This window comes from Xiphophorus couchianus, chromosome 18 (genome assembly GCF_001444195.1).
Source record: "Xiphophorus couchianus chromosome 18, X_couchianus-1.0, whole genome shotgun sequence".
NCBI lineage: Eukaryota > Metazoa > Chordata > Actinopteri > Cyprinodontiformes > Poeciliidae > Xiphophorus > Xiphophorus couchianus.
The window spans coordinates 25,814,757-25,832,214 of record NC_040245.1 but is presented as its reverse complement, the minus strand read 5'-3'; the positions used below and the strand labels follow the sequence as shown (position 1 = coordinate 25,832,214).

General features: G+C 39.4%; 1 protein-coding gene and 1 long non-coding RNA gene across 4 annotated transcripts in view; one reads left to right on the top strand and one right to left on the bottom strand.

The window, feature by feature from the left end:
- The window catches only part of cadm1b (cell adhesion molecule 1b), a 260,038-nt gene that overhangs the window by 97,758 nt on the left and 144,822 nt on the right, over nt 1-17,458 (top strand). The gene's annotated exons all lie outside the window — the stretch shown is intronic.
- LOC114161904 (uncharacterized) lies at nt 380-8,042 on the bottom strand. The gene is made up of 2 exons (XR_003599101.1): nt 7,926-8,042; nt 380-932 (listed from the first exon to the last, which is right to left on the bottom strand). It is a non-coding gene; the product is annotated as an uncharacterized LOC114161904 (long non-coding RNA).

Below are 17,458 nucleotides of genomic sequence, written 5' to 3'. Positions count from 1 at the left end.
AGTCACAAAACTGTTTCGTAAGACACAAATACAAGTAAGTCATTTACAGAAGAATGAAGGAACAGTAAGAAATGTCCAATGCTGATGAATGCAAAACACTTCATATGATCTGAAATGACACCTCCAATCTAAACTTTAAACGTTGTGAACTCATTGTTGGACACAATGGATTGGACTGCGCACGAAGCGACGCTTTCACACAGAAACCTGCAGAGGTTTTAAAGAAACAGGACATGTCTTTAGACATTTAGAAACGAGCTTCGACCTCCGGTGCAACTTTAAGAACGTCTCGCTCTTCATCAAGTTGCACTTTGAAGGATCTTATCTTCAAAGAAAGTCTCAACTTTCTGTAGATTTTCTTGCTGGTCATGTATTGCACTTTTTTTTTTTTTTTTTTTTTTTAGATATGAATCAGTTTCAGATATGCATTAGAGTAAGTGTGGAACTTTTCGTGAGTCTTTCTGAAAAATGTGAGAGAAATTATGAGGAATGAAGTGTCGGACAACCGACGTTTCTAATCCACTTTGACGAGTTAAGAGTCGGTAACGACGGGTCTAACCCTACAGATTCTCTGTTGACCATTTAACCTTCCTCTTTTTTTTTTCTTTTATCACACTATATTGGCTTTACATACTTGAGAAGGTTTTGCATCTTCTGACTGAATCCCTCCAGAAATCTCCAGGTTTTTTTTTAATAGAGTAAAGTTTATTACTTGAGCCCCGCATTCAGCCAGTCATCTCCAAAAAGAGTAAGTCATCTCTCCCTCCTGTCTGTATTGATGATGTAACTGCTTTGATAATCACCACCTGTGTTCGCCAGCGCTGTATTGTCTATTCAGCATGTCTAAAAGTGTCCTTTCTGGAGCAGATGGCGCTGGAGGCAGGAGACCAGCCCCTCTCTCACCTCAATCTGGGCTCATCACTGCTTCCAGCCTGGATGGGGATGGAAAAATAGTTTGCTTAGGGCAAAAAAAAAAGAAAAAGACAAGAGACAGGAACCTCGCGAGCCAGGCAGCTGTGCTTTACGTGCGCATACGTACAGCTGAGGAGATTATCTCCTCACATAACTGTCAGTGGCGGGTTCGGGGTGGTTGTTACGGCAAAGTGCTCCCCTCTGATTCCTTTCTGCCAGGGAGCCATATGTTTAAATGAGCCACCCGACTCCAGTGGCCCCTCAGGAAGTCTATAGATTGCTGTTAATAAGCACGTAGCGCGGTGCAAACACACATCGCACACAGTGTGTCATCATCGAAACATTTCAGAAATAATCCCTATCAGCCAGCCTTTGTGTTCCGACATCTGATTAACCGAAATTGCCGCTCCGCAGCTGTGCGGGCTAATTGGAAACGTGACCGGCTCCTCCAAGACATCCCGGCCATCGCTGCTGCTCCTCTTCGGGCTTCACGGGACGCTTCCGTATGTAGAGGGACGCGTTCGTGTGTCTCGGCGTGGGGACACCGGTTGATAAAAGTTTTCATTGTGGTTCGAAAAGGGGGATTTGAACGTGCCTGTTTCTGCTCGCCAAGATGGCGCCGACAGTAGCGGCGACCCGGTGTGCTTGAGAGCACGTTGCGCTTTGGGAACGTGTTGAAATGACGCCGAGATTGACGTTTCACACGACAGGAGTGAAGCACAACAGTTGATGTGAAACAAGAGAAATCTGAAGGTCAGAGTTGGTTTGCTTCTTTTGTCCTTCAGAGTAGCCGATAGCAACATCAACCGGAAAGTTTCACAACTCCAATTTTTAGTCTTTGCTGCGTTTCCACAGCGTCACGGCAGTTCGCTGGCTAAAAGAAAGCTAATAGACATTTATTTACCTTGGTTAGGGGAAAAATAAAGACAAATTTAGCTGTTTGGAAACATTTCTGATGACTAATACCACAGAGTAACTGTGTGGGAAACTAAGAATCTCTTTTTAAGGTAATGCACGCATATCAGTTTGAATAATGCATGCATTACTTTAGGAAAAAAACCAAACAGGTTGGAAAAGCTACGAGGAGAATATATTTTATGCAGCTGACTGCAGTGAGGCTGCCTGTGCAACAGAAATTAAGCAGCTTATGTTTAGGGATAAATAATAAAAATGTTGACTTCTACAGCACAATTTATTTTCAAGGAATGCTTGTGGAATCATTTAGTTCTATTTACCATCTTTGTGGGTTTAAGTCCCACAAAAATGGGACTTGGACCAATATAGAATATATGAGCGACCCAATGCTGGTAGATGTCGCCGAAAGATGCTTTCCGAAGCGACAATCTGCAGGTACGAAACGACGCGTAACCTGTGCAAAGACAGCAGGCGGCTTCATTTCGCACCTGAACGAGTTCAGCCATAAAACAACCAAAACTACACAGGCATGAAACGGCAGGGCAAAAATCAGCATCTTTGAATGGTGGCTCTGTTTTTTAAATGTTTGCAAACCAAGATATCGCTGCAAAACCACAAAATCTTACCAAATATTTCTGGCCTTGCTTACAGTGCAAATATCTTAGTACACTTAAAATAAGGCAAAACTAATGCACAAGTAACTTTTCAACAGAATTTTAAGGATTTTTTGAGTAAACAATCCCTTTTATATTGATGAGAAAGTAGTAGTTTCACTGGCAGATTATTTCACTTATAACAACACATGTTCCCGTTTTGTAAGTGAAATAATCTGCCAGTGGAATAAGGCTTTATAAATATTAAGGAATTATTGAATTAAAACAAGCGCCTATGCCTTGCTGAAAAGTTACTTATAAGTTAGCTTTGTCTCATTTCAAGTGTGCTAAGATATTTGCACCAGAAATTAGAAGGAACAAATACTTGAAGTTTTGTGTTTTTGCGGTGATTTGTGTGGCGGTGATTTTAGTCGAGATCATAACAAGAGCCTCACGTCTGGTTAGCAGCATATTTTTGAAATTAGAAGTGTTAACTGTATTCAGTATTCAGCGTTAATTGGTTCCGTTTCTTTTGTTCGAAGACGTGGCAGCTGCTCCCTCGCCAGCCTTTGTTTCTACTGGTGGAGACGGATGTTGTTTCTCGTTGGTCTACGGTCAGTTTTAATACGCTAGAAATATATAAAAAACAAAGAATTATGAATGACTCAAGGATTTTAGTTTTATTGCTGATGTGTGCTACAGGGCTCCTTTCCACCCCGTGTAAATAAACATTGCTTGACCTTTCCTCTGAGTCCATTTCACTAATCTTAGTCACTCTTGCCACTGCTTTTAAGTAATTATTTTAAAGTAATTTATGGTTTTAGGCTCCCTTTGATGCTCCACACAAACACAATTACATCACATAGACAAAGGACAACTCATAACCGACTTTGCAGTTATTTAGTAGTGGGTGTTCAGGCTTTTCTAAATTATGGCCCAACTTTTGCTAAATAAATAAGCAGCATGCAAGAGGATTAATGAACAAACGTGCAGATTAAACACAGGTTTTTTTTCCCCCAGTCTCTAAGACGCACCCACCCGGCTGCACATCCACTCACAGTCGACTGAAGATTGTCAGACTTTTAATCTGCAATCACAGAGGCACAAAGCTGAATAACGGCAGGGAAAAAAGAAAATGCGTTTAAGAGTTGACATGCTAACTTATGATCCTCTGGCCAGGCTTTCATCCAAGTGTCGTCCTGCCGATGACCAGTGGCGCTGCAGATTATATTTGCGCGCAGAACATTTTGACGAGCTCGTGACATTTGTTGTACTTTTAAACCCAGCCACCGCGATCCTCTACTGCCGGCTTACCTGTTGATATTGTCATCATAACTACAACTCTCTCCTGTGGAAGGGAAAATATAGAAGTGCTATTTAGCTATGAGCCACACAAAGAAGTAGAAAATACATTCAAGATCGGAAATATTAACTCCTGGTTTAATTTGCCAAATTTGATTATGAAAACTGCATTCTTTTTCTTTTTTTTTTTCACATTTTAAACACTCACAAAATATAGTTAAATTTTTTATGTCAATGTGATGATTTGCACATATTACTGAAGGGGAATCACGTTGTAAAACCAGTTTTGTTGAACTACACCAGTCTTTTATACTGTTATACAGCAAATGTTGACCCCTATTTATTTATTTATTTACTTTTTTTTCTTCTTCTTTTTATTTACACCGTAATTACATAGTTTTTGGGGCTAATAAATATGGTTAAAATTGAAAAAATTGAATTCTGAAAAATAAAAATGGGGGGGAAAAAAGTGCAATTTGGAAAATGGAAAAAAGAAAAAGGTTTGCCACAGTGATGTTTTTGAACTCAAAACACGTATTTGTTTTATGTATTTTTTTTTTCTTACCATTTTCCAAAAAATAACATTTATTAGTAATTTCCAGCTGCACATATTCATATAGTAGCTTTTATTCTTTACGGATCGAACCTAATCCTGCCCACTGAACCCGCTGTTAACATTTTTTTTTTTAAATCCGACACTGTTATGACGTTCCTCTGTTGCTGGCGAGTACAAATAACCTTAAAGCATCCGGCACACTCAGCAATATCTCCTCCATACTCTCGCTAATGAAGTAAAAATATCTGAGCTGGAACTCGTATCATAACTCATCTCCATTCGTCTCCTTTTGTTAATCCAGCTTCCTATTCGTATTTCAACCAAAGGCTAACTTCAATTAACCTACTCCGCTCACACTTCGGGTGCTGTAGGTCCGCTTTCATGGATATGGAGGATATGCTTCATGTCTGCCAGCTATTGAATTTGAATCTCATTCATAATTTTGTTTCTAATATTAAAGGTCACATTAGCATTTGTGTTGATAAGCGGTTGGTATGCAGGGCCCGCAGCACATCCGTTGGTCCTGTTGTTGCTGGGCTTTTTATTTGGCCGGCCCTTTTAATTTTCCAGGATAAACACACACGGCGCATTGCGAATTAAAAGAAAATAGGCTCATGTTGGGTCATGGATTAATGCGCCAGTATGCGATAGCAGTTAGAAACGTTTCATTTCAGCTTCACAGCTGATATGTTAGCAGTAATCAGCGGAACCGAGCGGAAATGCCTTTTAATTGTTTAAGTAGATTAAAGTATAAAATTAAAATTTCTTCCTAATAACTGGAGCCAAATTCTGCCTGTGGTTTCTGTAAAAAAATAAATAAATCAATTCCAACTTTCAGATGTTTAGGTACATTTTTACATGAACCATGTCCCTAGGCACATTTTTGCAAACTTTTTCCAGGGTGATGCAAGTATTTTTGAAGCTTTCCATATGTTTTTGTTTTTGTTTGGTTTTTTTTTAGGGAAAAAAGGCTTCGTTTAACACCAGGATGAAATATTCATCATTATCTTCTGTTTTTGCTTCATCAAATAAAGACTCACTGTAGATCAGTGTCATGCAGCATTTCTAAGCAAAAAAAAAGAAAGTTTTTTTTAATATTTTGTTCTGTGAAGACACAATTATTTACCAGAAGTCTCCATTTCATCTGATGGAACAGCTTTTTTTTTTTTTTTTGTCTTGGAGCTAATTCTCAGTTCCAGTCTCTTGGGAAGTCACAGTTAAAACACACAACCCTGAATATAGCATGTCTGCCTCTGACTGTTAATGAATCAGATCTGTTATGCTGCCTCTCGGTTCGACACTATCCCACCTGAGTTACGAATACTCACATTTCTCAAAAGGAACAACCTGCAGAGCTGTGAAAACGTATTCGGCTCCTTACAAACTGCGCCTCATTGTGCGTTTTCGCCACACCAGAATGTTTCAGATAATCGAACGGATAATTCATATCAGACGACGAAAACTCCAGTAAACATAACAAGCGGGGAAAAAAGAAGTGAAAATTAAAAAAAAAAAATCTTTAAGTGGGCAAATGCATCAACAGGTGACAAGATAAGCAGCATTTTGAATATGATAAGAGAAAACTGCTGACTGAATACTCTGTGTTAGATATTGCACCTGAAGAACTGTTGTGCGGGAGACAAATTGAACTAAAGCAGACCCACTGGCAGCTCAGAGCCTGCAGGTCCCAGAGCCTTACAAGTCATTGGAAAGCGGGTCTGAGACGGCAGTAGCTGCCACCCAGGAAGAAATAACCGATACAATAACTGACAGGAAAACATGCAGATTGACAGCTTAAGCTGCTCTCGCACGTTCTCCGCTCTACTCTGTGTTTTTATTTTCCCAGTAAGCTTTTTTTTTTATTGGAGTATCTGCGCTTTCCCAGATCTGGCTGTTGCTACAATAAAGTCTTCACGGGTTTTATTGAATGCGTTTGTTTCCTCGCCCCAAGAATTATGGCTTCCTGCAGTATTCAGTCGGTGTGTGTACGTATGTGTTTTCTCTGGCTGTAAGCGCTTACCCTGTTCTGTGTCAGAGCGCATAGAGGCACGGAGGATATGTTTTTTATTTTTTTTATAAATCAATTTTCACTGGTTGTCAGCACTAAGGCTACTGTCGGCAGCAGTTGATGGAGCTCCGCTCGGCTGTACGACTCTCTGATCTATCAGCTGTGACGTAATGCTCTCCTCCATCACCAGCTCTGGGAACTGTAAATCAGAGAGCTGCTGCTCTGCGTGGCGCTAATGCCGGCTTCCTGCTCCCAGCTCCACCACTGAGCTCATCTACTGTCCAAACAGCGAGAGAACAGCAGGATAAGTGCCGGACATTTTAATTGCTCCTAATGGCCTCACATATCAGCATCTCAATAACGCACTTCGAGCTCCCCCCAAAAAGCAACAAAAAGTGGGAAGTTGTAGCTCGCGGTTTGCCGCAAAGTTCACTTTTTCATGCTCTGTTTCCAAGGAGTCTCACTTCGTTGTAATTGTCCTCTTAACTCGTTGGGGGTCCTTCAAAGACTTCAGTTACCTTTTCATTTGTAACACGCCCCGTGGGTATGTTACAAATGAAAAATTAAAAATGTTACCCTATGTTACGAAAGACTGCAGTCTTTGTGTTTGACAGCTATTGTGTACTGCGCCTTACCTAAGTCCGAAACCTCCCATCTGTCAGCTGATCGGTTTATCCAGTGGGAAATGTAAACTCAAAGATTGAGAGATCAGAACCGCAAGAAGATTTTTTGTTTTGTTTGTTTCTGTGTTGTGAATCTATGAAACAGATTTGACTGTGGAATTGAAGAAATGTCCAAACATTAGATAATTCATCCTTCTGCATGAATGGCCTACACTAAATACAAGAAATTATCCCGACATGTTATGTTGTGGTTGTTTTTATAGCATAATTAGCATCAATATTATCATTGTTATTGTTGTTAATACCTTTAAAGCCACTTTTGTGGCTATTGTAAGCAGATTATTGGACGCACTGGATTAATAAAGAATCTGAGAGCAAAATGGAGGCATATTGTTACAAGTTGTGATGTTGCTGGAGAAGGGGTGGGGTTTAATACTTTTAGATCTGCTTCAACAGTTTACAGTTGGTAGATGTTGCAATAGTAAAAATCAGATGTTTACTTCGTGGCACTTTGCTAAGGGACACATTTGTTGTCTCAGCAAAAAAATATATTGTTATTGTTCATAAAACATAAGATTTCTTCTGCTCTTTTGAAATACTACTTATCTTATACTACTTACAATTTAAGGATTGTGCAGTTGCTGAATTTTGCAGAAAAGTGAAAATGTTTTCTTTGTCATTGGTGGTGAATATATTGTAAAACAGACATTCAACACTACAGTAAAGATTTGATTTTTACTTCGTGGCACCTTGTTACTAGAAAATAAGCTAATTTCTTAACACCAAATTAATGTTATAGTTTAGAAAACATAAGCTCTTTTGAAACACTGCTTATCTGCTTAGACACAAGACATTTACAGTTGGTAAATTTTGCAAAAGGAAGAATCAGAAGTTCACTTGTTCCCAAAAAACACGCCCGTCTCTTAGCAACCAACTAACAACAAATATTGTTAATGTTTATAAAACATAAGATTTCTTCTGGTTTCTTAAAATACTACTTATCTTATACTACTTACTACTTAACAAGACTTGTGCAGCTGGTGGATTTTGCCAAAAAGTGGAAATGTTTTCTTTGTCATTGGTGGTAAAAAATATTTTAAAGGAGACATTCAACACAAACGTAAAAATCTGATGTTTACTTTGTGGCACTTGGTTACCAGAAAACACGCTCGTCTCTTAGCAACAGATTAACAACAAATATTGTTATTGTTCAAAATGCATCTCTTCTGCTCTTTTGATATACTGCTTATCTTATACAACTTAAACAGGAATTGTGCAGTTGGTGAATTTAGCAGAAAAGTGAAAATGTTTTCTTAGTCATTGGTGGTAAATTTATTATAAAACAGACATTCAACACAAAAGTAAAAATCAGATGTTTTACTCCGTGTCACTTCGTTACCAGAAAACATGCTCATCTTTTAACACCAAATTAATAAAACATAATGTTATTGTTTAGAAAACATAAGCTCTTTTGAAACACTGCTTATGCTTACCCACTTCTTTGCACATTTGTTATTTATTTTATTGTTGTCGTTTCAATTTGTAGTTCATAACATTCAAGAAACATGGAAATATGAAATAAGAATGTTGGGTAAAGTCAAAACCTTTTATGGAATCATCTTTTTGGTGAGCTAATTTTGAGATTTGGCGCTGATTTAGCCATCGATTGACCCAAAAATTGCTCTGTGTTTGGTAACTTTGTCGTCAGGCCAAAGCTGAAAATTCTGATCATTTTATGACGCGTAAAGGCACCAGACAAACTTCTGATGACATGTTTTTTGAGGAAAACGACTCCAAGTTTGCCATTTTCAGTAAGGTATATAAAATGAAAATGAATTTTCAACATAACCCAAAATATTAATCTCAGAGGGAAACCAAAATGTTTAGGAGTTTTAATATCAGCCCTGGAGGGTAAAAAAAACAAACAACACAGTTCTTTTTTGCTCCAGTATTTTTAGATATTTGTCAGCAGGCGTAAATGATTGCAGAGAACGTAGATTAAATACATTTGGAAAAACCTCCGATTTGCATAGAGTATCATAGAATGCTCTCTGTTGTTAAATACAACCTGGTTATAGTAAAACCAGAAGTGCAGCTTCTGCTGCTTCAGTTTCCGTGGTCAGTTCTGATCGGTTCTTGCGTGTGTTTGATGGCTGGCTGTGCTACTAAAGCCGTCGCTTGAAATCCAGGTGGCTGGACAATTAGGAAATAATTTATCAGTTATACATATTAAAATTAGATGCCTTCCATATTATTCGACAGCGACATGATAATGCGCTAATTTTTCATTTAGCACTTTTGCTAATTTTGAAAACATTTAGCGTACTTAGCTAATTTTCTTAGCTGTTTGGTAAACCATTAGTTAAATCAAATTTGAAGTTTTAGTTTTTGACTGTTAAAAATTAACAACAGGCAAAGTCAAATGCCATGTTGACGTCATAGCTGAATTTAACGCGTTAGCACTAAAGTATTAGCTTCTCCTAAGGGATGTTGGTGTGGGGCTTTAGCATTAGCAAAACTAATATTTATGATTAGTGCTTTAAGGTTGGCTCAGTTGGCTTTTTAGTTAGCATATTGCTAACTAAAAACACTATTGCTTGCACTACTCGTTTTTTTGTTTTTGTCTGTTGTCTCAGGTTCCATCCAAAATAAAACCTACCGTGTTTCTTTTATGTTGGTGTCTCCCTCTGCAAAGGTATCCATAAACCTGCCCTGAATACAGATCTACACCAAATTCAAAGATTTCTCCTGGTTTTTTTTCTTCAAAATTTGATTTGCACTGGGGGGAAACAACCTTTTCCTTTCACTTTACAGTTATGCATTACTTTATCTATCATATAGAAATCCAATAAAATACATTGAACTAAAATAAATGTTTCGTTGTAACATAAAAACATTGGTAATGTTCAAAGGATATGGATACTTTAGTAAGGCTCTGTGCATCTTATGAATCCTGACGTTGTTTACAGTCTGAAATTACCAATGCGCCCTCCCATAATAAGCAACAATGGACACAGAACATGAAGTATCTGTCCTAAGGCATCGGTCTGCGGAGAAAGACAAATTGGCTCTCCATCTTCTTCAGAATATGAGAGCATATCAAAGGTCCCGTCAAATGGCATATCAGAAAACAAACCTTTGGATGAAAATAATGACACAATTCCAGTGGTTCTCTGGTTGTGGAAAAGCCCAAGCGCATGTTTCAGGTTACCAGAAAGGCATTAAAAGTGAGTGACATTCCAAAACTGAAAGGCATGCGAGAGGCCTAACCTCTGTAAATCAAGTGCGCTGATCCTGACAGATTTTTCTGGGTTTATAAAGCCAAAATCCAGCATAAAGAAATGGAAAAAAAGCAACATTAGCTGTCAACACACAGCTGAAATCAAATTCAGCAATTGAATCCAGCCAGCGCCGTTAAAGTTGCCCCGCTCAACCTCCCCGAGCTACTCTCCGACTTTATGATTGCTTCCATCTTTCCTCCCAGTGGGCAAGAATCACTTTGTCACTTTAAACAGATGTTGCTTTTGGCAATATGACTAATGCTCTCATTTTGCTTCCAAGGTGCATAAGCGCTGCAACCCACGAGACAGAGGTGGGACCTTATTGTAGGTGGCGGGGTTGTTGGATAAATCCAAAAGCAGCGATGTGACAGCAAATGTATGAAAGAGATCATGAATAAAGAGAGGGGGGGAAAAAAAAATCCAGAGAAGTGCTCTGGTAATATTGTGCTCCGGTGGCACGGTGACCTCCTTCTGCTTTAAAGGCGGAGGCAGAGCTTGATAAGGAAGGTCAAAACCTGGGATTTATTTATTTACCCATGAGTTTGAGGATTTCCTCCAAAGAATACCTTGCTGACTTGGAGAGATAATGATTTCCGGAGTTCGAGACGTTTCCCTATCAGGAGGACACACACACACAAAAAAGGTAACAAACCCTACAGAGATGTGCAGAGTTCAGCAGATGGAGCCGGGAAGGGCAGATGGAACGAGCCGCACCAGTCCTCTCGCAAAGGGACGCTGTACTGTAAACGTCAGCACAAGAAAGTCAAACTGGGGGGGAGGGAGAGAGAGAGAGGACAAGATGTGAGGGTTTGAAGAGGATCGTCTCTGAAGGATTTAAGGTTTAGAGCATGGAGTTTGGAGGATTATTGGCATGGTCAGGATTTTTCAATGAAATACATGATCTTCTAGTGCTACGGGAGTCGCGGCTTAGAGGCAGAGAGGCTGATGTCAGGTCGGTCAACATTTTGAAGAAAAAGACAGACTACAGGCTCCTACACAGGTGTTCACTGCAAAAAGGGAAGGAACCAAAGAAAATTCGAGGAAGAGAGTAGCATTGGGTTACAGTCGCTAAAAACTGATGGCTACAATCAGAGACAGAGTAAGAATTAAGATAAAAAGAAAAGGAAATTCAGTTCAAAAGCAGAGTTTTGCAAATATGTGAAGTGGGTTTGTAAAGTCACAGATGTAAGAACTGAAACAATGGAAGCTAACAGCTGAGAAGGTATTTTTATTACCTAGTGTTCACTAAAGTCAGCCTAGTCTTGACTTTAGTGAACACTAGGCTGAGAAATGCAACTCAGATGTTGATTAAAACAACAAAGGTCAACATATAAGGTTGACCCCAAGACAACGCCACTGAAAGTGTTTGTGCACAAGACGGCACATTTCCCTGACTATCAGTCCCATGCCCTCCTGCAAACAGATGCTGCTGGGTTTTCAATGTGAAACCTTATTCAAAAAATCTGATTCTTGAAAAGTTCATCTAGTTCTACATCTCATGAAACATGCTAACACGTTACATCGTCAATTTCACACCGTCCGATGTTTTCAGACCTTTATTTCTACTAATTATGATGATTTACAGGTAATAAAAACCTTTAATATTCTACACTTGAGAGTAGAATATTACACCAGACCAACAATATCTCCTCAGAGGTTGTTATTTTGAAAAAGTATTTTGTTGGTACTTACCAGGGAGAGAACTAAAACATGCAGGATGCCGGCCCTCGAGGACCGACTTTGGGCAACCCTGGTATATATACATTATATATATATATACACAGTACAGACCAAAAGTTTGGACACACAGTTGTGTCCAAACTTTTGGTCTGTACTGTGTATATATATATATATATATATACACTGCTCAAAAAAATAAAGGGAACACTCAAATAACACATCCTAGATCTGAATGAAAGAAATATTCTCATTGAATACTTTGTTCTGTACAAAGTTGAATGTGCTGACAACAAAATCACACAAAAATCATCAATGGAAATCAAATTTATTAACCAATGGAGGCCTGGATTTGGAGCCACACACAAAATTAAAGTGAAATAACACTACACGCTGATCCAACTTTAATGTAATGTCCTTAAAACAAGTCAAAATGAGGCTCAGTATTGTGTGTGGCCTCCACGTGCCTGTATGACCTCCCTACAATGCCTGGGCATGCTCCTGATGAGGTGGCGGATGGTCTCCTGAGGGATCTCCTCCCAGACCTGGACTAAAGCATCCGCCAACTCCTGGACAGTCTGTGGTGCAACGTGACGTTGGTGGATGGAGCGAGACATGATGTCCCAGATGTGCTCGATCGGATTCAGGTCTGGGGAACGGGCTGGCCAGTCCATAGCTTCAATGCCTTCATCTTGCAGGAACTGCTGACACACTCCAGCCACATGAGGTCTAGCATTGTCCTGCATTAGGAGGAACCCAGGGCCAACCGCACCAGCATATGGTCTCACAAGGGGTCTGAGGATCTCATCTCGGTACCTAATGGCAGTCAGGCTACCTCAGGTGAGCACATGGAGGGCTGTGCGGCCCTCCAAAGAAATGCCACCCCACACCATTACTGACCCACTGCCAAACCGGTCATGCTGAAGGATGTTGCAGGCAGCAGACCGCTCTCCACGGCGTCTCCAGACTCTGTCACGTCTGTCACATGTGCTCAGTGTGAACCTGCTTTCATCTGTGAAGAGCACAAGGCGCCAGTGGCGAATTTGCCAATCCTGGTGTTCTCTGGCAAATGCCAAGCATCCTGCACGGTGTTGGGCTGTGAGCACAACCCCCATCTGTGGACGTCGGGTCCTCATACCATCCTCATGGAGTCGGTTTCTAACCGTTTGTGCAGACACATGCACATTTGTGGCCTGCTAGAGGTCATTTTGCAGGGCTCTGGCAGTGCTCCTCCTGTTCCTTCTTGCACAAAGGCGGAGGTAGCGGTCCTGCTGCTGGGTTGTTGCCCTCCTACGGCCTCCTCCACGTCTCCTGGTGTACTGGCCTGTCTCCTGGTAGCACCTCCAGCCTCTGGACACTACGCTGACAGACACAGCAAACCTTCTTGCCACAGCTCGCATTGATGTGCCATCCTGGATGAGCTGCACTACCTGAGCCACTTGTGTGGGTTGTGGAGTCCGTCTCATGCTACCACGAGTGTGAAAGCACCACCAACATTCAAAACTGACCAAAACATCAGCCAGACAGCAAAGGTACTGAGAAGTGGTCTGTGGTCCCAACTGCAGAACCACTCCTTTATTGAGTGTGTCTTGCTAATTGCCAATAATTTCCACCTGTTGTCTATTCCATTTGCACAACAGCAGGTGAAATTGATTGTCAATCAGTGTTGCTTCCTAAGTGGACATTTTGATTTCACAGAAGTTTGATTTACTTGGAGTTATATTGTGTTGTTTAAGTGTTCCCTTTATTTTTTTGAGCAGTGTATATATGAGCCTCATTGGAAAGAAATGGTTTGAGAAAGTCTGTGAAAGAACTCATACATTCCTATAATACCACAGAGGACATAGGTATTGTAGGTACTGTAGTCAAATGGTCAAAAGAAAAACAGGTGGAAAGTTATGAATAATGTAATTTACAAACTCATCTACCCATCTAAATAGTCTGCAAAAACATTTTACATGCAAAAGGTTACTTTAAAGAAAACAAAATACAATACAATAAAGAAACCCCTCCATGTGATGCAATCGATGACATAATTTAAACAGGAAATGCTGGGCCGGCCCCGCCCACACACCTGCTCAGGCTGCAGCATCTAAAAGGACAAACAGTGGTGAATTAAAAGAAAACAAACAGTTTAACAGAAATGTGGCTTTGACCAAAAGAAACGTTCATACATACCAAATGCTTTAGAAGGGTTTGGTTTAAGTAAAACCTATACTTGGATGTAGGCTGCACCATAATACCAGCACAAACCCGGGATAGTGAGTGAAGCAACATTTCTACAGCAATGTTTAAACGAAAGGATCATGACCTACGATAGAGGATGAAATATATTTAAGGGACAAGTATAAACACAAACTGAAACACTTCGTCACACACCCATTCAAGGTTTGGCATTCAGAGACCAAAGCCATACACCACCATCCAAGGTTTATCTGTTAAAACCACAAAAATCTGTGTTGCATTGAACGAAGGCAAAAAAAAAAGAAGGAAAAAGCAGCTTGTGAACTTCCCTAACCCTCCCTAAACTCTCTCTGCATTACTTTGAGCACCAAAGTATCAAATTGTTGAGCACTTACACAAAAAGCTTCCCTGCACTGTTAAAGGCCGGCCATTTTTGTTTTAGTTTTTTTACACAGATCACACGTCTCGCATTTCGTCGTTCTTCTTGTTTGTGACTCAGACATAAAAGCCTACATCAAACCTATAACTCAATCCTAAAGCAGAAACACTAATGGGCAACATGGATTTCTCTGCTCATGGCTATCTGGTCTCAGATTAAGTCCCTTAGCAAGATACCGGTGCCAGATCAGTTTAGCTTTGTTGACAACTCAGATTATCATATCAGCCCCCTCAGTTTTGCTTGCTACCAACTGTGCTTCCCTCCACCTGTCAAATCTCAGTGAAAATCTTCATGACATAGCAAATTACTGCTAGTTACCAGACCCTTCCTCACTGTTTTGACACTGTGATTGCCTCTGGGTCTGTGCCCCTGATGCAACATTCGGTTAGCTTTGGCTATTTCCATACGAGTTTCTCTCTCTCTCTCTCTTTTTTTTTTTTTTTTAACAAATCTAATGCTCTAACTGTTTAACATGTCAGAATTGTAATCTGCTGCCAAAAACACCTCCCATCTTTATGCGACAGGAGCTTACAGTGCTTATATTTGGGCTTTTAAGCTGATATTTTCTGCGCAGCATTGATCCCTAAATTAAATTACGTGCGGCTTCAACACCTGGAGTGCGCCGAGTCGCTGTTTGATGATGACCCTCATTTCAGCAGAGGGTAAATGCAAAGAGGTTTTTGCACACCTGAGGATATGTTGGTTTGAGCTGCAGCCTTTTTTACCTTTTGTTACACTTACATTTCATCATATTGAAGTGATGCAACGCCGTGATAATGACTAACAATCGCACATTATTTTCTTTCTTTCTTTTTTTCTAAAGGCATAAAAGTGATGTTGAGTTTAAAATTGTAAATTGTTAGATCACTTGTTGCTTTCCAGTTTCACACTTCAACATATAATTGCCGAGGCTGCTTTAGGGTTTCATTTCTTATAGTTTGGGAACATACGAAAGACTTTGAAAATTATTGTTTATGTTATGAAAACATAGAATCACTTCGGTACAATGCTAAGAAACCCGTCGCTATTTCATAGTGTGTCAGATTCCTCATAAAATATTACAGCTTTCTGTTAGGACAGTCAGAGCCTGATCATCTTGACACATTTTAAAGTAAGAACTGAAATATTTTAATATTTATAACATCAAGTTTGTACTCATGTCTAGTTTTAAATGCATACAGCATCCTGCCTGCAGTCATTATCAGTGGCAGTGGTTACGTTATCAACATGAAGTGCATTTCTTTGTATTTATCAGAGTTGCATGTTGTGACATTAGACACCTCAAGGAGTACTAATAATATGTTTTGTGTTGCTTAATATTTATTAGCTCAGTTAAGCTAGGTTTATAGTATTGCCATAACATAACTAAATGTGAATTCTTTGTAATTGAAATAAATCTTTTCGTGGCTCTGTTTAAATCTTATGGACTAAATATTTAGGCCCATATCTGCCTGATGTGTGTGAATATAGACTTTTATAATAAAGCTGCTCTGACATTCTGGGAAATATATAACTTTCCTACGCATCTGATCAAATCACGCATTGCTGGAATTGCTCGTTCTTTTCTCGTTCCCCTTTTGAAAACTGGGGAAGAGAAATGGGCCTCCATTTCACATCATATCCAAATAAATTATGGAATAGTGATTAAAAGTCTTTAGAAACTGTAGTCAGTTTAAAATGAAAAAATAGGGTTTACAAAAAAGGCTCCAGTCAGATTAATTTTATGGGAGTTGTGAGAGTAACCAGTAATTTTTGTAGCAATTATTTTGTGTTTTTACAATAACTGAATATACTATAAGTAAGTAAATAATGGTTGAATGTAAAAAAAATTTTTTTTAAAAAAACGTCATTGCGCGATAATGCTACTGAAAAAACATTATATATACTGTATATACACTGCTCAAAAAAATAAAGGGAACACTTAAACAGGTGTTTAACACTTAAAGTGTTCCCTTTATTTTTTTGAGCATTATACATATACGTATATACGTATATATATACGTATATACGTATATATATACGTATATACGTATATATACTAGTTAGAGTTATTGAAAATGTGTGGCACTATTTATATATATTTTTTTATATTAGTCATTTGATCTGACTGAAATAATTTCTGAAAGTCAATTGTTCTCATCTTTTCTATCTTGTATTTCTCCTTTTCATACCAGCCAGCCCACAATAAGATTTCTATCAGATATGGTGGCGTGAAGCTCCACACATCGGGGATGGCTATCAGACAGAACCTCGATAGTACACACCACTTAAAGTGAGTGATGAGAAGAAAGAAGGGCTGCTTGAGAGACTCTGGCGTAAAAAAAAAAAAAAGTTATTAAAACTTAAGGAGAAGTAAAACTACAGCCGTGACCTGGACAGGATCCATCTAAAGGTGTTGCTGTCCTTTCAGACCAAGTACTTTTCACATCAGTGAGCAGCGTCTGAAATGCCCAAGGTCCTGGAAGATCCATTTAGGTCTCATATACACCAAATAATATATGTGCACACACAATACTGTCTTGTAAAAAGAGATCAATAACAATAATCTTTCAGGACCTCTGGGTTTTCCGGCAGTTTTGTTGGAGGGCAAGTTAACTTTATCGTTGTTATCGGGACTAATGTGTAAATCCCAGCTCGACTTTAGACGACTCCAGCCTCTGCACAGCTGGAAGCCTGGCGTTGGACATGCCGGACCTTTAATCAATAACGGCGGAATATGAAATAATAACAATTTCCTTTTGTAGAAAGTTAGTAAACTACATAGATTCCCCCCCCCTCGAACAACACAATGGAGTAGTAGAAGCGCTTTCAAAACCTATGGTAAATAACAGGACGCTGCAAAAGTAACAACATCTGTTACCAAAATAACGACAAAGTCCTATTTGGGATTCTTTGTGATAGTCTAACATAAAGCTGAAATTGTGAAGTGAAAGTTAAATTAGAAATAAAAAAGTGTGGTCTTTGTTTG